Here is a 27276-nt window from a genome sequence, read left to right as displayed (position 1 = left end):
CAAAAATCAAAGTAATGTATATAAGTAATAATGATTATGGCATAGTTTTGAAATGAATACTTTTTCAAGGTTAGATTGAATAACATACCTTATGGTCATTGCACTTGATCACATAATCATGAGGTACTTGTAGGTAATTGCACTTGATCACATAATCATGAGGTACTTGTAGGTCATCCTCATTTGCCAAGTCTGTTCTCACTTGACGCAGTGAGATGTTTGAGATAATGAATGTTTTTGTTTTTGTTTTTTTCTTTGTTTTGCAGGTTCTTTCTCTCGCCCAAGCTCTTCTCCACCTCCTTACCACTCAAGTAGGTTTGCCTCCTTATTTGCCCTCCCTCCCCTCTTCTCTTGGTTGGTTGTGAGATGTGTGTACATGTGTGTGTGTTGAGGGATAATGAATGTTTTTTTTATAAAATTCTTAGTTTTGTAGGTTCTCTCTATCTCCCAAGCTCCACCTCCTTACCACTCAAGCAGGTTCGCCTCCTTCTTTGCCCTCCCTCCCCTCTTGTCTTGGTTGCATGTGTGTGTGTTGTGTGTTGTGAGATGTGTGCTCTTATTCATGTGTATGCTCTTATTCAAGTGCCCATGTGGGCTTTGTTATGTGTGTGTAGAAACATGTCTCGCACTCCAGATGAGACACCGATTTAGTAATTAGCAAAGATAATGTGGCAAAGCTCGCGGCTGCAGCTCTTCATCTCTTGCTTGACATTATCCAAAACCACATTGCCATTGAGAATTGTGTAATAGTTTTCCCCATCAGCACATGGGTGTGGGCTGCGTGTCAAAACGTCGTGGTGATGATCGTGATTGTGGAGTGCTTCTGGCGCTAGATGGGGAGGAAGGACGCTCACGTGGGGGCCTAGATCCATGAGCATGGGAGAATGGGAACAAGCTCTAGTGGAGCATAGGTTAGGGCTAACCTTAAGGGTTGAGGTTAGGGTCAGGCATCCAAGGGTCACACATGGGAAATGGAGAGTCAAGAGTCACTTGAGGACCCTCCTATATAATAGGGGCATGGGGCACACTCAAGGGATGTCCTCTTGTGTCGAGCATGGTATCTACTCTCTTGCCATTTAGATCTATGTTCTACTAGAATGATGTCATATCTCTTGGTGGTATGGGACACCAATGTAAGGTATGTGCTACTTCATTGTAGTTATGTGTGCACCCTTGGGCTCAGAGATGGTTGGGTGGATGAGTTTATGCCTGGTTTATGCATGTTTATGAATGGTTATTAACTAGAGAGATATTAGGGTTTTAACAGGTCCTGAAGTTAGTCAACCAGTGAATTCTAACCTATTGACCACAGCCCTTAACAAGCCTTTTGATCCTCAATGGGGGCACCAAACGATGTGTGGTGGCTGGGTGATGGCCTCTACTACAACACCAGCAGGCACACAAGAAGAAGACACTATGGGATCAAAACTGAGGGATACCCAAATCCCAACTCCAAGGGCACCAATTAGACTTGCACCTATCCCTAGCCCTCTATCTATGACATGATGGAACACTTCAACACCCTTCCAACCTCTTTATCTGGACCCTCTACCTCGTGGATAAACCTGAGTGTGAAGTGAAATGAAAGGAGGGGAATGTGGAGGAGAGTAAGACTAAAGGAGAGGAGATAGTCAAGGAGGGGAATGGGGATAATAAAGGTAAAGGACAAAGCTGCACCATCAGAGGAAGGGGGTGGAAGAAAGTTAAGGGTATAACTAGTGTGAGACACGCTAAATAGGAAGCAAGAAATTCTGCCATTAATGAGGCATTCAAGGAAAATTCTAGAAGCAAATCAGTCGGACCTTGAGTCTGATTATGTATTTTAATCCATTTAGTCCTTTGGGGGGAGGAGAGTGAAACCTCTTCAATTCAAAAGTTTAACTGTAAGGTGGATGAGGCTTGGAAAATGACTTAAAAATAAGGGGAGAATAATGGGGATGAGGAGGAAGTAGATATGATTCCTGAAACTACTTTAACATGAATAAGTTTGTAAGGATCACAGGATGCACTTGGAATGTTAAGGGGACGAAGGACTAAAAAAAAAGTTTGGCTTTTTGGGGTCTAATCAAAAGAATAATCTTTTTGTTCCTCAATTGGTTAGAAAAGATAAGTTTAAGGATTGGAATATATTATATGGTGGGGTGAATGGGGGTTTCAGTGGGGTAATGTTTATTGTTAAGAGTACTTTAAAGCCCAGTATTATTGCTAATCATGCTAATGGGAGAGTTTTGGGAGAAGAAGTCTTTATTGAGGAGGTGAGGATTTGGTTAAGTAAACCTATATGGTTATCATAACCACAAAGTCAGAAATGAAATGTGGGATTGGATTTTTAAATTGAATATTAAAAAACAGTGTGTTGTCATGGGGGATTTTAATATGGTAGAGAAAAAAAGAGATAGATATGGGGGGAGCACTGTGTTACTATGCAAAGAGAAGAGAAAGTGGAAGGACCTAAGAGGAAGCTTGGGTTTGAGAGATGGATGGGAAATGGGGGACTTGGGTATGGATCCTGGACATACTTAATTTAGTCTTCAATATTTTGTCTCATCCTCCAAAAATTGGATGGGGTCTTTTTTAGTCAGCAAGCAGCCTGGGCTTCTCATACCCTTCAGGTCTCAATTGATTCTACTACAACTCTTTCTGATTATACGCCTCTAAGATGGGGTGGGCATGTCATGGACTGGGAAGAGACAGCATTGAATAGATTTCCTACCAGGAAATTGAGAGTAAATAATTTGCTGCTTAAGCATGAGACCCTCAGGATACAAACTGAAGAGGCCATAGAAAGATTGAAAAGGAGAGATGTCTAGGGGTCATGGAGGTTATTTGCCCAATGAGATACAAGGAATACTTAGGGGGTTTGTAAATTGAGGGCTAATTAAAAGAGACAGGAGAGAGGGAGGTGAAGTGGACTTCTTAACCATATTTTTTTTAAAAGACGTACCCGAAAGTTGTCTGAAGATGAGATCTTTTGGTATATTAAATGTCAAGAAGGGCTAAAGAGTGAAGATGAGAATTTCTCAAAGACAGGGGACAATAAATATAAATGGAAAATGTTCAACAACAAGAGGAAGCCTGATAGGTACTTATGTAAGTCAACTGAGAGTAAGGGCTCTAAGGAGGTGATGGGGAGAATATTGGATGAGAATGGGCAAGTGATTAAGGGCATAGATGTGATTATTGAGAAGTGGGTAAAATTCTTGGGAGCTACTCTTAGTTTAAAAGAGGATTGGTCACCCAAAAGGTATCAAGTTGAGAATGAAAAGATGCAGGGGAGAAGAGAGCTTGAGCTCTTGCAAGGACACACACGCTCACAAAACCCTAAAAGAGAACACACAAGGTGAGAGGCTGAAAATCTTCTTCTTCACACAACATTCAACACACCATATATAAAGATAAGAGTACACACAATATGAAAAGGTACTCAACCAAATACATACTAGGGTTCTCTATAGTGTGAACCCAACTAAAATAGCTGGCACTATAACTATGCCAGTCTCAAGAATGGCTGTCACACACAGCCTGTCATCCCACTGGCCGCATATCACCCATGATCTCACCAACCATGCCAATGGTGTAAGTGTGGGGCCTATCCCCCAGGCGGGTCATCAGTGTGTCCACCGCCTTAATAGATGAGCTCAATTTCTCAATAGAGAATAAGCTGCTTGATTTAGTCAGTATTAGAATAGATCTTGACAAGCCCAAATGGCTAGAACGGGACATAGAGGAGGATGAATGCTAGGATTTCCTTCATAAATTGGGAAAGGAAAAATCATGAGGGTGGGATGGGTTATCAGTTAAATTTTGTTATAACCTTTTGGCCTTCTTTAAAGGATGTGGTTGGTAAAAACCGCAAAGAAGCTTTTAGGATAGGAAACCTGGACAAAGACCTAAGAGAGGGGCTGATAAAGCTTATCCCTAAGCAAGCTTCTTGTGAAAGGTTCAATTATTAGAGACCCATTACTTTGTTGACTCTCATCTACAAGGTCCTGGCCAAAGTCATTGCTATTAGGATTACCCCTATTTGTTGGCAAGAGATCATCTCTAAAGAGACAATATGGCTTTATTAAGGGAAGATCTATATATGATAATATCTATGTTGCAATGTTGGGCTAAGATCTGGATCTCAGGATTAACCAGAAATGTATCCTTATGAAATTGGATTTGGGGAAAGTCTTTGACAAAATACACTAGTCCTTTGTGGCTAGGGTAATGGAAAAACTAGGTTTTAGCATTAGGATGGCTACTTGCATTTATACTTTTACATTTTGAGGTCACACTAAATTGCGAATGGCAGAGTATTTGGGGGATTCGATGTGAACAAGTCGGTTAGACAAAGGTTCCCTCTTGCTCCCCTAGTCATTGCTATAGCTTCCCATCCCCTGATTACAACATTGGAAACTGGATTGAAGTTGGGTAATGGGGAGCGGTTGGTAATTCAATGTTTTGGTAATGACTCTCTCCTGTTCTTTCAAGTTGATAATGATAGTGTGAGATTGGCTTTAGTTATTTTTCCAGATTTTATTGATGCATATGGGTTTAAATGGAATATACATATGTTGCATGAATGACGAATGAAGATCAATACAAGGATGCAACAAAAAAGACACTTAGGGCTCTTGAAAAGAGTTCCAAGTTGTAGATGAATGTGGGAGAGGGCTTGACAATAATCCCACATGGGAACTTTTGGGAGTTTTAGAGTTTTTGTATAAAAGGTGGCCCATTTGAGAGCTAGAGAGGACTCTTTGGTCATTTGGTAGAGAGGCTCATAGAGAGAGCTTGCTCCATAGCTCCTTCTCATGTGCTCTCCCAAGGCTCTCCATCTCCATTCTTGCTTCAATCTTGTACTCTCTATTCTCTACATTTTCAATGATATGAGGTTATGGTCTACACACTTGCTAATCTAGATTTCTTAATGATGTTTTGATGCTAAAATCTGATTTGTAGAGTGCATGTGATGAAGCTTGTGCATGAAATGATGTGTAGTTGAGGCTTGTGTGATAGCTCTTTGCATGTTAGGTTCTTTGCATAAGTTGCATTTTTGTGCTTAAGTGTAGCCTAATCTTGATGCTTTGATTATGTTAGATTGATTGCTTGAGTGTTGAAGAAGGATTGAGTAGGACTAGAAGTCATTAGTGTGTGGTTAACTAATCTTCTCCCATTCGGGATAGCATCTATGCGCTAACCGGGTTGCATTCACGGATTGACAAAGTGTGTGGGTTGGAGTGTAGCCTCCGCTATGCTATGATGTCCCAAACAATGGCGCCGCTGTCGGGGAACGCACACCTAAGTTAGTGAAGGGTGTTAACCATTACTTCTTATTAAGTGCTCCATTGATTGCAAAATCGTGGATTAGGGTAGATTAGAGTAGAGTTTGCAAGGGCATTGAGTGTGTGATCTCAAGGGCGCCTTGTGTGTTTTCTGTTTTTTGATTAGAAGCAAAAAAAATTAAAACCCCATTGCGGTAGAGAAATCCCGCCATTAATCAGGTTTAAGTACTTTCTGTTTTTGTATTTTTGACGGGGTTGGCGAGAGGTAGGTAGGAAGTGTTGGAGGTGGCCTTTTAATTTAAAAAAAAAAGAGAAGAAAAAAAAAATATAAACTGAAAGGGGCAGCAGAGCGTTGTGTGGGGAGTCGTTTTCATCGGGCGCAGTGAAGAAAAAGAAATATATATATATATATATATTTCTATATATATTTATTCTGCTGTAGACAGGCGAAGGACTCAGAGGAAGGCCGGCTGAAAGGAGAGCGGAGGCGGCTTTAAAAATATATATATATATATATATACTAATCCGAATAATCAGCTTGACGATGAGAGAATCTCGGACTCTGCTGATACGGATACGCTGCAGCCTGTAGAGGCGCTGAGGGGGACGTCTGCAGGTGACGTGGCAGTAGAAGCGGTGTGGCGCTTGAGGGAGCTGGAGGCGACTGGCAGTGCAGCTCGCGAAGGAAGTGGAGGCTGCGTGAAGAAGAGCTTGGTGCTGCTGTGGCCAACGCAGGCAGCTGACAGAAGCAAGCAAAGGCGGCTGACTCGTTGAAGGGCCGTGAAGCGCAAGCAAAGGCGGCTGACTCGTTGAAGGGCCGTGAAGCGGACGAAGGCGAGGGAGCAAAAAAACGTTAAAATAATAATAATTAAAAAAAAAGGACCGGCTGCTGCAGGCAGTGTAGGCGGGCTGCAGCAGTAGTGGATGTAGGCGGCTGGAGAGAAGGCAGCGCAGAGTAGCCGGCGTGGAAGGCTGCGTGGCGGCTGGAGAGAACGAATACGCTGAAGGCCGCGTGGAGAGCAAGGCCGTGGAGAGCAGGGCAGCGCGGACTGCAGCAGAGCATGGAAGATAGGCGGCAGAGGAGGTGGTGAACGAAGAAGACCTGCGTGGTGGCGCCTGAGGGTTGCTCTAGGCGGGCTGTAGCTACGTGAAGTTGAAGGCGGCTGGAGAGAAGACCTGCGTGGAGGGGAGGCAGTGGTCGAAGGCCAGCTGTGAAGATCATCAAAGCTAAGCACGTGAAGGCGCGTGGGTGCAGCGATGAATCCGGCGCAGAGCGAAGGATAAGGTTGATTCATTTTTATTTTTTTTATTTTTTTAATTAATTTTTCATGTTTTTTGTATTTTTAAATAAAAAATAATAATAATAAATAAAAAAACAACAAAAAATATTTTTTCTTTTTTTAAAAAAAATAAAGAAAAGAAAAAGAAAGAAAAAAGGAAGAAGAAGAAAAAAATAACCATAAAATAATTAAAAAAAGAAAAAAGAAAAAAAGAAAAAATAATTTTTATTTTTGTATTTTGAATCCATTGTTTATTATTTAAATTTTTGTAAAATTTTGCATAATTAAAGTAGCTTGCATTTTTTATTTTTATTTTTTTTAGAATTTTTGTAATTGCGTGCATAATTAGTAGATTCATATTTTTTTGTTATTGATACGAAATTTATTAGTTTTAAAAAAAAACAAACAAACAAACAAAAGAAAAAAAACAACAAAAGGAGAAGAAAACAAAAGAAAAGAAATAGAAATTAAAAAAAACATAAAAAAAATAAAAAAAATCTGTAAATTAAGTGTTTTTTAGGAGTCTACTTTTTTGCATATTTTGTAATTCTTCATTTTTTTTAATTTTTTGCATAATTAGTGTGACTTGCATTTTTTTTAGTTTTTGTAACTTTGTGCATAATTAGTATTTTTTTAGTGTGATTCATAATTTTTGTAATTTATTTAAAAAAAAAGTAAAAACATAAAATTATATAAAAAAAATAATAATAATAAAAAAGGATAGATAGTTACGCCACACATACTCATTTTAGTTGCATTTAGTGATTAGGTAGGTTAAAATATATATATATATATATATATACATACATATATATATATATATATTTAATAAAAAAAATAAAAAAACAAAAACACATAAAAAACCAAAAAAAAATTTGACCTTATGCACTTGCGGTCGGGACGTCTTATAGATTCTGCCATAGGGCCTAGGGCACCTTCTAGAGTACCTACGCAGGAAAGTGGGACCCAATCGGTAAGAAATTTGGCAGATATTGCTGAAACCCTTTCTGAATCCCAATTCGATACCCTTTCCTCCAGAACAACTAGTTCATTGTCCATGGACAATCATGGGCCGACAAATAGTCATCCCGTAGCCCCAAATAGAACACCCACAAGATCCTTTAATCCATTTGAAGCCGACACCATGGGGTTAACACTTAATGTGAGACTCCAATATGTCTACACAAATGCTCAAGGAGCTGAGATCTTTAGGGACCCACAACAACGGTATCTTGTTAAGATTGCAGACATTTTCTCAGAACTTGATAGAGCACCTCTAGTCAATGACCAGGGTAACATGTACATGGGTGGAGATGGTGCTCGCTACGAAGTCACCTACCATCCAGAAAATGTAGACAAATTAGGGGAGCTCTCTAAAACCGAGTTCTTTGACTTATCAAAACTTTCCAGAGCAAGGGAGTCTAGAGATGATTGGCTCATTGAGCCGGACATGCCTGGACCCTCCAATGCCCAGTCCTCAAAACCATCCATAGATGATTTACTTCTTGTAGATCTAAATTTTGAAAGGGATAGGAAAGGCAAGAGTAAAATGGATCAGGGGGCTGAGAACCAATGGAAGTTTGTACGACAAATTCCAGTGACAAAGGTCTTACAGGATGACCCACTTCAAGAGGTCTATAAGGACTCGTTAGAGGGATATTATGCCACAACTAGATTGCCACAGCTAGATCTTCCTCTAGCTCTTGTGGTGGTAGTTGAGAAGCTTGCAGGACACATGAACAGAATAATTGATAAATGGGCCAATGAATACCAAACCTTAGATTGGAAAGAGATTCGGGAACTCACGTGGAAAGGACAACCATTATTCATGGAAGTATTCTCAACAAATACAGCCAAACCAGGAGAGACAACCTTTCTTGGAGAAATTGTAGCTCCTCCCCTACGAGAGTTCACTAGAGAGGGACCTTCAACATCCAAGTGGACCACTGCTAGTAGCCCAACTCTAGCACCAAGATATCGTCCTACACCAAATGTGCGACCACAGGTCACACCACAACAACATCTTTCTCACTATGACAATCGGAGGAGAGGGGAGCCAACTCGGCCTCCCATTAATGCATCTCCTGAAATGCGGGTGACAAGATCTTTGGAGGGGTTTGGTGAGGCTGGTAATAGGGTACCCACATCAATTTTTGATGCATGTGGAACATCTTTCCAAAGAGAGGAACAATTCCCATTGAGAGTGAGAGGCCGTAGGCCCTATGATGAGTATTCAAGACAAGTAAGGCCATCAACTCTTCAGAAACTGGTAAAAAAGTATGAAGGGTCGGGAGATCCATACGACCATGTAGCAGCATTTAGGCAAGCAGTTCGAGCTGAGCAAGTGGCTGATAAGCATACTCAAATTGAAGGATTTGGACTCACTCTTGAGGGAAAGGCCCTTGCTTGGTTTCAGGCATTAGAGCCTTCAGACAAATCTTCTTTACGAGTTTTGGAAGAGAGATTCATTGCTGCTTTTTCCTTGATGGGAATTCAACATGACACGGTAGCACACATCTACTCTTTCAAGCAAGGCGAGAATGAGAGTGTTAGAGACTGTGTAAATAGAATGAAGCAGTACATTAATCGTTGCCCAGAAGATGAGAAGCCCGCCCAAAGTCAATTAATTTCTCTCTTCTTAAAAGGACTCAAAAATTCAACATTGCATACACATCTCTATGCGAAGAAGCATACAAATTTCAATGAGTGTTGCCATGATGCTATGGACACTACAAGACAATGCTGCCATACACGCGTTTCATACACGCGATAAATTACGAACGCGTGTATGGTCGCGCTTGTATTTGAATAAAATCGGGCGCGTGTATTTTAGCATTTAACTTCGCGTGTATATTTGCATTTATCAACGCGTGTATAAACGCGTTTATATACACGCAGTAATACACGCATAAATACACGATAATATTCACGGGGTAATACTCGCTATTATACACGGAAAAATACACGATAATATTCACGGGGTAATACTCGCTATCATACACGGAAATATACACGCCACTGTACACGGATTAATACACGCATGGCAGAGAAAAACTGAAAAAAAACTGAATTCCTTAACAAAATTAAAAACTATTTTCCTTAAACCATCTCATAGTACATTACAGTATACATCATTACACAATCCCACTACATGCATTTACAACAATGAAATATATTCAAAAATAAATCATGCATATGAGATGATAGAAATGTCATCAATTTAGAACATACAGTGACGGATTGGTTAGGGTTCGATCTCATCTTCAATAAGATCCATCCTTGTCAAACGATCAACATCAATATCCATTTGATCAATTGGTAAGGCTACGATTAAATTTATTCCACTATCGATATTCTGTACTCCATTGATAATGGTATCGATGTCCTGATCATCCTCATCATCATCACCATCATCCTCAATGGTAGGGTCATTCTCATGATCATGAGAAATGGCATGCTCATCCTCATTATCACGATCATCTCTTATTTCTTGATCATCGATCACAACATCTTCAATGGCATGTTCGACGTCATCTTCATTGCGGCTTGTTACATCCTCCATATGCTCCATATCAGTGAATGTATTATACATCACTTTGGAACGTGGTGCAATAGGGATGACGTACCACCATTTGATGTCATGCACCATTGGTAGATAGATAACCTACTCAAATACCCACAGTACAGTAATTAATTAGCATATCAAAAGTCAAGGGGTACGCGAGCTTAGATATATATGTACATGAAACACATTAGTAAAAAAATGCATACCTGCTCACATTGTTGTGGCAATACGAGCCTATCTTTCTTTGTTTGCCAGAACTTTGTAGAGTCAATAGTTACATATCCACTTGCATGGCGTTTTATCGTTGCATCAGGCCCTTTTTCCACCACGTTCATTTGCCATTTGACATCCAAAACATACACAAAGAAGCGACGAAAGTCAAGCCTAAATATGTCTTGGATTATGCCACAATAATCATCCATTTTTCCATTAGCTCCCTCAAAGCTACTAATGACACCGCAATCTTGTGTATTTCTCTTTTCATCAATTCTTTGTGTTCGAAAATGCTTGCCTTCACACCATATAGCATTGAACATAGTGCACTGGACCAAAATAGAAGCAATATTTGTGTAAGCAATGTGAATAAATATTAAAAGAAAATCACTTACAACTAATGCAAAACATTAGTTCTATGTACCTTTGACATGCATCCTCGTGCATACTCCCATTCTTCCGCCGTGATATGCAGCCCCTCGTCACTCTCTGCTCTCTCCATTTCCTCATGCAACCAATCAACATGGATATCATTCGGAAGTGTTGCTAGATGCTTAGGGTCCGCCTTCCGAGAGCCATGTTGCCTCCGAAAGAGAGCTCTTTCTGCTTGCCTTTTTGTCTTTGCATCCTCATATCTTGTAACCCATCTGCTCATCACATCACTATTAAGGATACAAGTGAAATTGAGATCATCAATCAATGTTCTGTCAATTACTTTACTCTGTCCTTTTCCTTGAGGCACAATAGAGGTCATCCTCAAGTCCTCTTCATTGCTCCATAGTCGTGGCAAAGAGCTGTCCACCTGACCAAGAAATTCTGAAATATATACAAGAGACTCTTGTATCAACCAACCCTCGGCCATGCTTCCTTCAGGCCTTGCACTTTGCCTCACAAAGTCTTTTAAGGTCTTCATGAAGCGCTCTAGGAAGAACATCCAACGTGCATGCACAGTACCACATAAAGCAATTTCGTCCACTAAATGCACAATGAGATGTAGTTGACTTGTGAGAATGGTTCGCGGAAAAGTCTCCTCTACCAAACAAACCACCTCCACTGCCATAACACGCGCATCATCCAACGTGGCTGGATCAATTGCTTTGGAACTAACATATCTGAAAAATAAATAAATAGTACGTTATACCTCATGCACGTTCATTTTGCAAGGTATAATGAAGGGTGATCTGAGCATGGGTTTTACATACCTCACAAGCTCGCCCATCTTATAAATACATTTTTTCAAACTCTTATTCGCACAATGGTCGATGCTAGTAGGTAGTATGAACTGCGCACATAAGAGCACATTTATGGTTTATGGCATTACAAAATTTAATTTCAACGTACGTACAAGACTTGGAAAACACTTACTTGAAGCATCTTGTGCCAATCGTGGGACTTCAACCCATATAGTTGCTCAACGCCTCTTTTCTTAGTGGTTGTAAAGGCTCCCTTCAATGATCTCATGCATCCAGTGGGAGTACGCAAAGTGATGATGGCCTGCTTTACCTGCTTCTCCTCTTTCTTTGATATAATCCATGGTGCAGGCGGAAGACGAACGTGCCCACCCACCTCTCGTGGCCAAGCTTGACGCATACGTCCTGCGACCCGCAAGTCCTCACGTACGCTAACATTGTCTCGTTTACCAGTAATATGTTCCCAAATACCAGATCCCACATTCTTGAAGATGTGCATGGGATCAAGAAGATGGTTGATCTTAAGATGGGTCCAATATGGCAGCCGGAAGAAAATGGAGTACCTGCACAAGGGATTGCTCTATGTGACCTTTAATCCAATTAGAGACTACACAAAACAAGATTGAAAAAACATCACTATACCTGTTCATGCCATCTGGAGGAAGAATAGTTGTAGACTCCCAAATACGCTTCCAATCTTTTGCACGAAGTGTTTGTGGAGGAATGTTACTCTTACTAGCAACATATTTAGGATGATCTGAGGGGAGAAATCGATGATGATTATCGAATATAGTCTTACACAAACCATCAGCATACTCATGTACTAACGAAGGGCCACAAACAGGACATGCATGTTTACCCGATGTTTTCAAACCTGTTAAAATATAAATAAAAGTTAGAATAATAAAGTCAAACCGTCTAATTAATATATATAGCCAATAGTAATAGAGTAGGGAGGTAATTAGAATTCTTACCAGAACAATCGCTGTATCCTGGAAAGTCATGCATTGTCCACATCAACACTGCTTTTAAGTCGAAGTGTCGAGAGGAGGGAGGCCTACTAATGTCCACCACCGCAACACCTCTCCATAGTTCCTCCAACTCATCAATCAGTGGTTCAAGATAAACATCCATATGCTTGACTTTATGTTTCCCTGGAATTAGAAGGGATAACATAAGATGTCCCTTCTTGATCGCCATTGATGGTGGAAGGTTATAATTCACCAGCACAACTGGCCACACGCTGTACGCGGTGCTTTTGAAACCAAATGGATTCACTCCATCCATACCCAGGCCAAGTCTCAAGTTTCTGGGCTCTGTTTTAAAGCTGGGCCACTCATCTTCAATATGCTTCCAAGCAGGAGTGTCTGCGGGAATTCTCCACATGCCATCATCCGATCGATGTGAGGAATGCCATGACATGAGCTCTGCTATGGATTTGCACTTGAACATGTGTTTGATGCGAGGAATTATAGGAAAGTGTCGCAAGACTTTATGAGGTACATCAAAACTCTTCATATCTGTTCTGTACCTTGCTTCACCACAAGTGGGACATGTCAGAGCCTCCTTATGCGTCCCACGAAAGAGAATGCAATCATTGACGCATGCATGTATTTTATCATAATCCAGTCCTCCAAGAGATGTCACATAGCGCCTCGCTATGTCTCTTGAGGTGGGCAGTCTATTTTCCTTTGGAAGCATGTTTGACAATAGCCTGCATCCAATATCATCAATTATAATTAGTCTTAAATCCTAAACCTTAAACCACTAATTCAAATTTATAAGTTAGAATGCTTACTTCAACAATGCGTCAAGACTTGCATTGCTCCATCCATAAACTGTTTGTATATTAAGTAGTTCAAGGGAAGCACGTAAAACTGAGAATGTGCACCCGTCAAACACCGGTGTCGATGAAGCTTTATAAAGATGCTCTTGTTCCATATCATCGTCGTCCATACCTTTGGGATCATCCTTAAAAAGATTCCGCACCATATCATCAAGCACCTCCTCTTCCACAACTTCGTGGGGTGCAGGGCTATTGTCGTCCCTTTCCCACTCATCTCTGACATTAGATCCCGAAGCTCCAGCATCATCTCGTCGACGCTTTACGTGCTCTCGTCGCGCGTAGGGTACCATGTTAGGGTGTGGTACTGCATCCTGCTTCAATTTATCAAATTATATGTTACAACTCTATTAATTTAATTTGGATACCATGAGTCATTTGAATACCATCAATTTACATCTACTCACCTCTAAACCTGTTTGATTCCATTCTCCATACATGGAGATGTGATTCAAGGTAATTCGACGTGCTCGTACAATGCATCCTTGACATCGATTACACATACATTTGATCCGTTGTCCCAACCACACATCGCGATTACGATGATGCAGTGTCTCATCTTCCTCAGAACTGCTTGAAGAGGTTGATGACATCCTGTGTACAAACCAGAAAACACAAACTCATTATATATTTTTAATGAAAGCACAAAAACGCGTGTATTCACGCGGCTATCTCCTAAAACTTGCGTGTATAAACGCGGCTACTTCCTAAAAAACGCGTGTATTCACGCGGCTACTTCCTGCAAAACGCGTGTATAAATGCAGCTGAAATCCTGTACACGCGAAAATACCTGCGTTGATAAACGCGAACATAAACGCACCCATAAACGCGGCGGCATATTTAAACTAAAAATAGCCCGCCTTCCCCAAATATAGATTTTGAACTTAGAAATCAACAGTGCCTGCGTTTTCGCCTATTTTCGCCTCTTCCAACAGCAAGGAAGGAGCAAAGAAAGGAGCACACACACGGGAGAAGGAGGGAGCAGAGAAGGAGCAGAGAGGACTCACTTTTTCAGAGGTGAGTCACTTTGTCCTGTGCCTTGTCTCTTTTGTCAGATTTGTTTACTTTGCTCTTTGCTCTTTGGGTTTGTCTTTTTGCACACGATTGGGTTGCTGCATCCTGACAGGGGCGACAATGGCTGGTCCTTTTATAAGGACATTCTGTTTTTTGTCGGGGGTCGGTCTTTTCGAGAAATTTTTTTCGCAGGTCGCGTGTACGAACGCGTGTAGGAGCGCGTGTAACCTGTCTGCAGAGTTTTTCCACGCGCATATACACGCGTTTTTTGCCGGGTATATACACGCGTTTTTTAACGGGTGTATACACGCGTTTCTGCAGACAGAAAACTGCGGCGTTTCAGATTTCATGGTTTGCAGGCATTTGACTTGTGTAATGACAATGTGTGAGTCAATGATGTACATGATGATGTTTGCTGCAGGTTCTTTATGGATATTCCAGGTTCTTCATCCGATCCATTTGCGTATAGCAATTGGTTGATGGAGATGATGAATCACTTTGGGCGCCAACCTGGTCCGGTTGAGCTTACAGAGTATATGTATGCTCATCCCCCTCCTTCCCTGCCTGGTGTCTATACCCCTACCGCGAGTATCCAGGGCACTCCAGTGCCGTCTATTCCTCCGAGTCCGACGAGACGGCATGCAGCTTCTCCTCTTCCACGTCCACCGCGAGGAGACATACCTCGTCCCAGACACACTCACGTACACCCTCACAGCCACCATCACGTGCTCCCTCAGAGCCACCGTCACGTCAGGGCTCACAGCCACCGTCACGTAGACAATCCCCCAGTCGTGACTCCACCCGCAGCAGTAGGAAGAGTGGGAGTGGAGGATGCGGCGGGTGCTTTGGTGGGGGAGGTGGGGGAGGTGGGGGAGGTAGTAGGGCACGGGATGAGAGAGGAGATAGAGGGAGAAGAGTTAGAGGAGACAGTTCGGAAGAGGAGGAGATGAGAGAGATGGAGAGAGTGGTTTGCTATGATGTGACGGATAGGGGCGGGATAGTGATGGATGCGAGGGGGAGGGAGGTAATGGAGTACATGCGTGGGGTAGTATCAAACTCATATAGAAATTGTTTTATTAAATTTAAAGATCAAAATAGCCGATTAGTTGGGGAGGTGATAGAGGCTGTACACAGTCGGTACCCCAATCCCCCACATGCTACATTCTCGGATGTATGGGGAAGGACGCGAATAAGGGAGATCTTAAGTAATAAAAGATCTCACCTTAAAAAACTCGCGTACGATGACCGGCTAAATGTAGCTGCGGGTGGCTATCCTGCCGAGAAACCTGCCACTGCGCACAAACGCGAGTGGAAGGAGGCAAAGAAACGAGCAGAGGGTGGCGTGAAGAGCAGGCAGCATGTGGAGGCACGACGGATCCAGATGGAGACCGTTGGATCTTCGCATTTCGGATCTGGCGGCGTCGAGTCATGGGAGGCAGAGTTCGTAAGTATCCTGTCACTTTATTTGATTGTTTACTTAATTCATTGATTCTATGAATTGTTTTAATCTTACAAATTGTGTTGATTATGATACAGCGACGGGTTACGGGGAGGAAGCCCACAACCCACGATACTGCGTATGCTCGCCGGCATAGCAGACGTGACACGTGGGCCATCTTCAGAGCCGAGGGACGTATTACGGACGCGCAGTTTGAGTTGGCCATGAGACCATACGGTCGACAGGTACTTGAAAATTCGTAACGAATGGTTTTGGTTTATTGAATTGCATATATATATATATATATACTTATATACTATATATTACTTGAACAGGCACAAGCTGCTGATGATCCACCGGCCGCCGCTGCAGAGGGTGGACGTGAGCACTACTCCTCGGACATTCCGACCGATGCGAGCTCATCTGAGCATGAGGGGAGCACCGAGTCATCATCTGGGTCTGAGTAGTACTCAGATTTGTAGTATCACATTCCATATTTAGGATGTGATTGTATATATTTTTTTGTAAACTCAAGCCATGGGCTACTTCGAGATATGGACTCCCTTGTATACATGTATGAAATTTTGATAGTAATATTGAATTGATTGATCGATAGTATTACATTCATGGCTGTCTTGAATCGTGTAATGACAATGTATGCATTCATGTCGTTCTTGTCTTAATCTCCCTCGTGCATATGTTCTTCGTGGATGGTCTAATGGGATGGTCTAATGCACCAAAAACCCTAAACCAGAGAGTGCTATTGGGTGCTGGAATGCTGGAACAGTATTCAGGCACCAAATAGCACTCTCTGGATTTTTTTTTTTGCTCTCTGTTCGCGTGTATAAACGCGTCAATACTGCTAAACATTGCGTGTATCTGCGCGGATACACTGGAAATTACGCGTGTATAAACGCGTATAAACTGGCAATAACGCGTGTATAAGCGCATCTAAATAAAAGAAACGCGTGTATAGACGCAAGTACAAACGCGTCTGGCACATTGGAACTGAACAGGATGCGGCTATATACCCGTGTATAACCGCGTCTAATAGAATAAGAAGCGTGTATACTGGCGTGTATTAACGCGTCTGCAAAAAAAAACGCGGCTACACACCCGTGTATACGCGCGTCTGAGAGGTATTGTACACGCGTTTTTACACGCATGTCTCTGGCCGCGGTTATACACGCGCTGATACACGGGCCCGCTACTTTTTTTCACAAGTCATTTTTAGCGGCTAAGAGCGCGGGTATGAGCCCAATCCCTTGTAGTGGGATTTCACCGATAACTTCAAATTCCAAGATGGTTCTGGCCCAGAGATGAAACCTAGACATCAATGGGGTGATGACCAAAGTTCAGGGTCTAGCGCGCGCTAGTAAATCCAGACCAGATAGCTAACCTAGTACTAAGGAAATTGGGACAGACCTATCGTCCACCCATGCAGCCACAACAACAGAAACAGAGAATGAGGAGTGTACTTCCTACAGGTCCTCATCTTTGTGGAGCATATGGCGGTAACCATAAAACAGAGGAATGTAATACCTTTTCTCTAGTGACAAACCAACCCACAAAGAAGTGGTGCCAAGCCTGTGTGTTCGCTTGGAACTTTACCCATACCACACAGGAATGTACTCGCATTGCAAGAATGAGACAGGAGCGTGAGCAGCCAAGGGGTGGAGTGGCTCCACAAATGTATCAACAGTATACTAATTTTGAACGTAAGCCACCGATGGCACAAGAGCAAGCACGACCTGTTCTTGGTGCTCAACCTCCTGCTCCTAGGACTGCTCCTGTGAGGGTTGTTGACTACGCCAATTCAAATATGTGTAGAGACTTGGTAAACCCAGGCTATGTGGAGCAGGAATATGCATCATATTCATCCAAAGAAAATATCTTTGTGAAAGCCCCGCATACCCAAGCCAAGCACTGGAGACTCGACTAGGGGAACAAAACTCTTTAATGTTGCTAGGCGGCTACCAACCTAGGACTCCAGGCCCCTCAGGTCAATGGCAGCCAAGGAAAGTAGAGGCCAAACCAATGGGCCCCTGTTATGAGTGCGGAGAACCCCATTGGGCTCGTGATTGTCCACATCGCTCAAGGCAAGCATCTTGATCCAATACAACAGTACAACAGTTTCCACCAATTGAAAGATATTGTCTAGGGTGTTGTGTAGTCTCACTCAACCTTGTAGGGGCAGTTCCATCACCACCTTCATCAAAGAATGAGGATGTCGTGCCACTTAGAGTCATGACTAGATCACAGACACGAAATGCCGAAATACAGACTGATGAGACACCTCGAACTAGGGATGCAAAGACAAATCTAGTGGACAAGACCCTACAGTCCAATAGAAAAAAAACCACTAGGAGGAAGAGGAACCGAAACAAGCAAACTAAAAGTGCATCCACTAGTTCTCAAGATGCCTCTAAACAAAACATGAGGGATAAAACTTTTACATCCCAAGAAGTGCATGAGGAACATCAACCTCAACCTGGGCCTAGTGCTAAACAAGATGAGACTAGTACGACCGAGGATAGTTCTGGGGGTTCTGTTTTTGTGGATAAAGTGAATGAGACTCTAGATGCCATCATTGATGCTCATAGAAGTCGCATTGCAGCTTTATCTGAGCTACCCAAGAAGCTTCAAGAATACCCAAACCCTCGTGAGGAGAAGATCAATCTAGTTGTACATCAGCAACTCATTAGGGAAGCTCAGTCAATACTTGAGGGACCACCACCACCTATTCCTCGGGGCCGGACCTCTCTTAAGCCAACATTAGAAACCATACCAGAAGTGTCATCAAGTCGGGAAATGAAAAGTGAGCTCATTTCACAAGCTCATAGCGAAAGGTCTGCATCAATTGACACCCAATTGAAAGGAGGTATTCTGTCACCACCTAGCCTTGTCTTCCCAAGCAATGATGAAGTTATTGATGCTAATGAGGACATGGCAAATGAGATGTGGACCGCAGTTCATGAGAAAGTTAATGAGAACATGTCTTCTATTAGTTCGCCTCCATTCTCTGAGGTGGATTTTACCAGGGGCACGGAAAACAACTTTAGACGCCCAAGCATCCAGGAGGAAGTTCAAACAATTATTTCTCCTAGTAGTAAGCAGACAATGAAAACCTTACCATCATATCTGGGAGAATATGAGAACTGTTCTCAAACCTTGAGGATACCCTCCATGCATAAAAGGTTGACAAAGGAGAAGGATATGAGTATGGTGCAAGCTATTTTGTCAGCACCAGTGGCTTGTACCTTACCTTTTCTTGATTTGATAAAAATTCGACCTGAGTTGTGGAATGATATTGCCACGTTTGTCAGAACAGGTATTGCTACAAAAGGGTCACCATGAGTGTACTATACACCCTGAGACAAAGCATGTTATGCCAGTTCCTATCAACAAAGCAGGAAAATTTTGTGAGGACGATCAGGGAAATGCTACCCTCCCATTAGAAGTGCGAAAAGTAGCTTCAACTGCAATACTTGATAGTGGTGCAGGAGTGGGCATTGTGACAAGGTCCATTTGGGAAAAGTGGGGCAAACCAGCTATTAGGAGTACCAGGATGTGCTTGCAGCTAGCAGATGGAAGCTTAGAACATCCCCTTGGGCTGCTTGAGAACATATTGGTCACCACATGTGGGATTGAATATGAGCACACCTTTGCAGTAGTGGATTTTGGAAAACATCCAAACTACGAAGTGATATTGGGTAGACCATTCATGCGACAATTTCAAATGATTCAAGATTGGGGATACAATTATTTGTACCTCCGACATGATTCTGTCATCACAAGAGTCAACCTAAGGAATCACTCATATCGTGATGTAACAAGGTCTCCAATAGATTAGTTTGATTTTGCTTCATCTGAGGGCTCAAGAGTTACATTGTCAGATGGGCGGGAAGATCTGTGGATGTGTGGAGCCTCATGTAGGGATTTCAACACTGAGAGACTTAAGGGTAATCGAAGTGTATCAGACGAGGCATACATTCCACAACCCTTCCCCGAGCATTTAATTGATCCACTAGAATGGAGTCATGTCCTTGCAACATTATCGACATGTGCTTTACCTAAGCCAATTCAATTTTGTGACTCAGATGGATATGACATTATACCTATACGAATGGTACAACCACGTGCCCTTCTAGATGATTTGTACTATAAGAATGCATCAACAACAGCTCTGCATGTAGAGGAAGTCTCTGCTACTACACGAGCTTTATCATTTCAAAAGGGTGGTGTTTCTACCTTACACAAAGCACTTTCAAAATCTGTTCTTGAAACTCCAACACAAATGATGTGGATAATTGATGAGTACTCAAGTGAGGGCCATGGCTGGCATGTTCCAACTACTCTAGTTGCTGCTCAAAGAAGGCGAGGCAAGAAGGAATTATCAATGTGGCTACCCAAAGATGCGTACAAACTTATACCATCTAGTCCAGTTGCTAAGCCTCTTCAGAAGCACATCATTTCCAAGCCTAAACCTCGGATTGTTACTCGATGGGTCCCAAAACATGTTCTTAAAGCACAAGGCTATTATGAGGGTGCAACAGCAATTTGGCTTCCAAAATGCCATGCTTTGCTAGGGGTAAAAAAGTGTTTCAGAAAGATTCCAAAAGCCACCCTTGATTTTCCATATCAGTGGGTGCAAAAGAAATCAACACAAACTCTTCAAGAAAGGAAAGGTGGCTGTGATAGCACCTACAAATCTACTTGTGTTGATCTTCCTAAAACATGTATTGAAACACCGGTTGTCCCAATTTCTCCTTATTACCCAATTCCACCATCAACTTGTGTACCTAAGACAAGTCCAAATGAGTCTCATTTGAGCATAGATTCTAGCATTTCAATGCCTAAATCCTCTTATCTTGCTCAAATTCCAAGACAATTGCTAAAATTCCCACCTCTTAAAAAGGATATACCTAAAACCAAAGATAAGGCATTAACACTACAATTGAAGCTCTTTGGTAGATCAATGTTTGAATAATGTAGTTCCTTATGCCTTTAAAAGATATGTTCTTTTTGAGAAAATCTTGTTTTTGATTGGAATTGTAATGATGGATATGAGTGTTCTAAATTTCATTGTTCTACGTCCAGATAACTCCTGATGGATATTTGGCGAGATACATGTCCACCATGCATTGACCCTGATAGTACTCGACCTGATCATCGCGGGGGTTATAGTGCTCCTCCGTTTCAAACACATTCAAGGTACTTCTATGCTCCCTTAGGTGAAAATTGCTGTGGGCATCACTTTGTCACGTTATTCTATCAACAGCATCACCCATTTCCACATTGTCAAGAGTGTGCACGGCTCGTATTAGGAGAAGCTTCACATATTTGTTGGATATGCCACTCTTACTTTAGACGATATGGCACGGGCTTAATGAAACAAATTGTGGAAATTACACCCCAACGCCATAATCTTCTTAATGTGAGAATACCAGAGAGAGGACCAAATCAACGTAGATTACCTGAGGAGGTTCAAGCACAACAATGGAGGGATACAAGCTTAAATGCCTTGCAACCATCGATCTTGCAAGCCCTCCTTCCCCAAGCCTCAACATGTCAATATTGGATCAATATGAGTACCTATATTGCGCAGTTCCAAAATCAAAATTGTCTCCTTAACCTTCCCATAGAACCAATGCCATATTTTAGTGAGGAAGCACTCCTTCCTCTACCACCTTCTCCAGAGGCCGGTTTTTGTGAAGGGTTGTCTCTGCATCCTGAGGAAATTGATACCATCTTTCCAGCAGACGAGGACACGGATCCACCACCAGCGTAAGGGTAAGCTCAACGACTCCACAATAAGATCAACAAGCCAGGGCACTTTTCTCCCACTGGGTTTTTTCCCCTCGGCTATATTCGGTGATTGGCACCAATAGCAAATTTTATTCTTTTCTTTTCTTTTCTTGTTTGTTAATAAAAATTTTGCAGAGATCTCCGCTAAAAAAAAGAGCATCAAACATGCCCCAGTAGTCCACCTACCGTTGTCGTGAAGTGTGCGGTACAGCCAGGAAAGTACGAGACTTCTAGCTGTGAGAGTGAATGTCAAATCTAACAAGGAAACTCACGCACAAAATTTCCCAAGGAGTATTGAATATCACTATTTCCAATGACAATTACATGTGTCGATTTACCTCAATACATCCTTGAATTCATCCTGATGATTGCACAAAATTGCATACCAAGTGTTTGTCCCTTTACTCACTAACTTCTTTCTCGAAATCCTTTGAACCATTCACATGTAGGCATAACAAAGCCTTCAAATTTTTCCAATATACATGTGACCAGTTACATCCTTTACATCCAGTGCCATCAAAACCATTATATCAAGATGCTCTTTTTCACCTGAAAACCTGCCTTAATATTCTAACATCTCACAAGCAAAAGATAGCACTCGGCATAGCTTTAACATACTCGTAATTTCCAAAATTCATTTGAGTAGAAAGTAAGGCCAATTACCCTCGACTTCAATGTATTTTTCACAAATCTCCGAGCTCCAAATCCTTTAGCTTTTTCCCAAAGTCTTTCTATTCATTTCCAAATTCTTTTTGATATATGGGATATACGATTCTCTCAAATCGTATAGAGTGAGAGTAATTTTAAAGGAAAAAAAAAATCACTTAACTGAAGGTTTACATGCGTGGAATCTCTTGATTTATTTCACTAATCGCAGGCTGCACGCCGCCGACTGTTCGATGAAGGTCGTGAAGAAAAAGAACGAAGAGTATCTCCCTTTATAGTACTCAAGATTTCCTCCAAATCTAACACCTACAAGGCACAAACAGTATATGTATTCTTGAAATAAAAAACACTGGTCGATTGGGCACTGGTTCCCTTTTTCTGCAGAAATTTTTCCTCACTGGTCCTTGCCGTCGTCTGCCTCTGGTTTTTCTCACTTTTTCCCGCGGGGAAATCGTGCTTACACCACCTTTTGCAGCTATTAATCCGGAAATTTCCATTTCCAAAAGCTGCGCTCGCATTTCTCCTCCATATTATCTAGAAAATTCCAATTAAAAAAAAATACATTTCTTTTCCACGTACGCTGCCACCCTTAGTGTATTACTTCTAACCTTAGCATTAAGGTAAGGTTCTCAATGCAAGGCAGTTCATTTAATTTTATTCCCCGGCATTCAATAAATTCTTCGGCACTGTAATGTCCATTGAATCTCTATTACTCTTGATGCCTCCGTAGTGTATAAATCATCATATTGGCCATGTGATTTATAGACTCCCCAATTGTTCATTCAAGTATTTTCCCATGTCTTCATAAATACATTCCTTTGTGCATTGGGATGCCCTCATGTTTGCATTCCATAAGAGGTATTCACTGATTTGACCCAATCGATACCATTTAAAAGCTACTACACATTATGCACATGGGAAGCCATTAACATCATTAACTTATCCCTTTGGCGTGCCACTCATACCATCATATATAACTGGATGTTTCTAACTTACCCATGGGCTCTGAGTAACAGCAGAACCATCACCCTCCACACTCATATACAGAAACTCCTAGATCTGGCTCAGCCTCAGCTTGTCTTATTGAACCTCATTTACAATATGAACATATGTACATGGCATCATATAATGACTCGTCATGGCACATAACCTCATGCATCTGGATGTGTATTTGATGGCCTCACATGCACGGTTTCACACCATAGACGTGCCATGGCACGACATCCACCCCCTCTAAACCTGCACATCCTCTGGTATGTGCCAAATCATCATCAAGATCTACATATAGCTGGATGTCGTCTTCATCTTCTGCATTGTCGGGAAGATCATCCTCTTCCTCTTCAACCATATCCATACTACCACTGTCAAGCCTCTCATCCTGAGGCTCCTGTGAATCAAAAGGATCACTATCATGCCTTCTTTTAAATATCTTGATCCTTTTGCCTGCCACAAGATTCTTTATTTCTGTTCCATCAAGCTCACACAGAGTATACGTGGCATTTCCATGCACATGCTTGACAATGTAAGGGCCAAACCATCTTTTTGCAAATTTTCTTTGAACGGTGAATTGGTTGTCAAGGCTACTATCATACATTAGAACCCAATCACCTTCTTCAATAGGTTTTGGTTGGAGTCTGTGTCTACTATCAAATCTTTCTTTATTTTTCAACCTTGCATCTTTCAAGCGAGCTTTAGCAAGCTCTATATCTCCAGGCCTCCTCTCTAACTGTCTTATTCGCAATGCAAGGAGGTCATCTCTGCTCAATCCTTCCACCCAGGGCAATACATTCCAAGTTAAAATTACTTCTTCAACTGGCATCACTGGCTTCTGACCATACATTAATTCGGCAGGCATGTATCCTGTCACTGAGCTATGAGTTGTACGGTCAGCCCACAAGGCATATGGTAGCAGCTTTGGCCACTCTCTCATTCTTTCTCTACATGCCTTAGCCAAAGCTTTAATGATTGGAGGATGTCCTCGCTCACTTTTTCCATTGCCCTCAGGATTGTAAGCACATGTTAGGGACAGTTTGATACCAATTCTAGAGAAGAATTCCCTTGCTTCTTCAACATCGAGCTCACCCCTATCAGCTGTTATTTTCCCAACACAACCATATCGGCAGATCACATCTTCCAAGAGAAATTTGCATACTGTTTTCGTACTCTTTGTTCTAAGAGCACGCCCTTCTACCTGATTTGTCAAATCTTCTCTTGCAAGTGCTATATACCGCATCTGCCAGATTCCCAAAGGCATTGTAACTAGATCCACTACCCATTTGTAGTGCATGGCAGGTGGGTAGATTGGTTGCAAACCATCACGATGCCGCACATTTGAGTACATTTGGCATACTATGCATGTTTCCACATATTGGGAAATATCCTTGTGCATTCCTCTCCACCAATATTTTTCCTTTATTTTGGTAAAGGTGGCCCACACACTTCTATGTCCAGCCCAGAGGCTCTCATGGAATTCTTTCACAAGCTTTTCTTGAGTCTCTTTATCACATATGACTCTCGGTGGCATAGCATTCCTCTGCTTAGGATGCTTCCAGAGATACCCATCCTTTAGGAAATAACCATATGCTTTTCTGCGGATCCTCTTAAATTCTGAGTCAGACCAATTTTCTTGCCTTGTCAGAGTACTCAAATATTGACCAATAAGCAACCAATCTCCTTCATATATTTCCTCAATAAAAGACTCAAGTGCATTTGATAGGCAAATATGATCCCCCTTTGCATATGCTGTAGTATAGAACTTTGTACCCACATCATCAATGTCACTAATCATCTCTTTCTCATCTTCATACCTAGCTCTTGATAGCATATCTGCAACTGGATTATCTTTTCCCGCAATATGCTCAAACTCAGGATTTAGTGACTTGATATAAGCAATCCACCTAAGCATAGCAATATCTGGAGTGGTACAACTTGCTATCATCCCAAGAAGTGGCAAGCAATCAGTTTCCACAAGTACAGATGCCCCAATAAGATATTCTTTTTCACATTTTAGAGCAGTGACTATCCCCCATAATTCTCTCTTGATCTGTGGATACTTTCATTGCCGAAAGCTTAATACCTTTGCTCCAAATCTAATTACATACCTATGATCATCCTCATCATCTTGCCCTACTGCCCATCCTATCCCAGTAGGACTAGTATCAACTGTAACAATCACAGGCCTGCCACACTCATAATCTGCCTTTCTCAAAGTGGGTGATGATTGGAGCAAATATTTCAGCTTCTGCATAGCTTTAATATGTACTGCACTCCACAGAAATTTTTGATTTTTCCTCAAAAGTTGATAAAGAGGATCTGCTACATGTGCATAATGTGGGATCCAAACAACATAAAAGACACATGCTCCAAGAAATCTCCTCAGCTCTGTAACATTAATGCATGTTTCCTTCATTCTTTGTATTGCATCTATCTTGGCTGGACAAGGTCGGCGTCCACTAGTACTACAAAGATGTCCCACTATTAGCACTTCACCAACTCCAAACACTGATTTCAGCCCAGATAAAGTAAGATTCACTTCTTCAAGCCTGGATAGAATCATGTCACAATCCTTTATATGATTTGCCACAAACTTGCGGCACCCCTTTGAATCCAAATCCCCATCTTTGTCTTTCTCATCACAGCCCTTTATTGGCACATCATCCAAAAATGGCATAGTTTTTTGTGGTATGAAGTCTCGTAAGACTTTATTCATTCCATTCATCATATGTGCCACTGAGTTAGTGGCTCCCTGTGGTAAGGTACACATCCTTACTAATCCCAAAGGAGTTCTCATTGTGGTCAAGTCCTTGCTTTGTATATCCAGCTGGAACTGATCATATCCCGAATACAGATCACCCATAGAGTATATAGCTTTCCCTGCAAATGCTTCTGCAAACTCATCCACAATTGGACCTGCTCCCACATTCCTGATTGTGACTTTGTTTACAGGTTGCATGTCTTGAATAAAGCGCAATGTCCCATTTTTCTTTGGTACAGTAAACCATCTGTTGGAATATGGGGCACATGAAGGCTCCAAGATTCCCATCCTGATCTTTTCCTTTAGTAATTCCATCAACTTTGGCAAGAGAGCCTTTGGTACTGGAATTGGCCGCAGGTTCCAGGGCACATGTGGAACAGTAAAGATCACCATTGGTGCTGTTACACTTGGATCAACACAGCCTATCTCATGCGGCTGAAAAGCAAAGGCTTTCCCATGTTTTACAAGCATCTCCTCAAAGCATTTCCTTTCAACTGGCAACAGAAAATCCTTCTCACCAATCTTCAGCTCTTTTAGAGTTTCTTGAGTAAATTTATGCCTAATTTTCTTCGGATCTCTAAGATTTGGTTGCATAGAAGCTTCATCTATCTTCTCCTTGCTTCCTGGTGGCAAGGGCAAGGCAACTGGTTTCACCTTCTTTGCAACCGTTTTGTACTTTGTATCAACATGAGCATCCATCTCACAATTCATGTTTTTACATTCCACCCCCTCAAATTCCTGGATTATATCATACATCTCCACAGATGACACCTCTATCATTTCATTTCCATCCTGTAAGCATGCTCTTCCCATATCAAAAAGCACATCCATAGTATCTACAAATGACACCTCATCAAGCACCCCTGAAATAAACTCATTCTTCTCCAAAAGACCACACTGCTCAAAACTTTTTTGTTCATTTTGTATATGTTTTCGCATGCCACGTTTCAAATCCTTGCTTTTTACAAAAACCAATGACCCATAGCTGGAGAATCCCTGAAAATTTGCTGAAAAGCTATTTACATTGATTGAGTCCTGCGAGAACTCATTTCCCCTTGTACCATTGGAATCCCGCTTTACAATGGCACCTGGCCAAAATCCCTCATCTCCCTGTAATTCATGAACTCTCTGTTTATCTTTGGGAGTGACTGTGCCCGAAGAGACTCACGATTCCTTTCATGATTAATGCAAATTGTCAAAAACTGAACAGCTTTTTTGCCATCTTTACTCCTTAT

The sequence above is a fragment of the Cibotium barometz genome, chromosome 28 (genome assembly GCF_041138505.1).
Source record: "Cibotium barometz isolate CiBa-2024 chromosome 28, ASM4113850v1, whole genome shotgun sequence".
Taxonomy (NCBI): domain Eukaryota; kingdom Viridiplantae; phylum Streptophyta; class Polypodiopsida; order Cyatheales; family Cibotiaceae; genus Cibotium; species Cibotium barometz.
Note: the sequence above shows the minus strand (reverse complement) of the source record.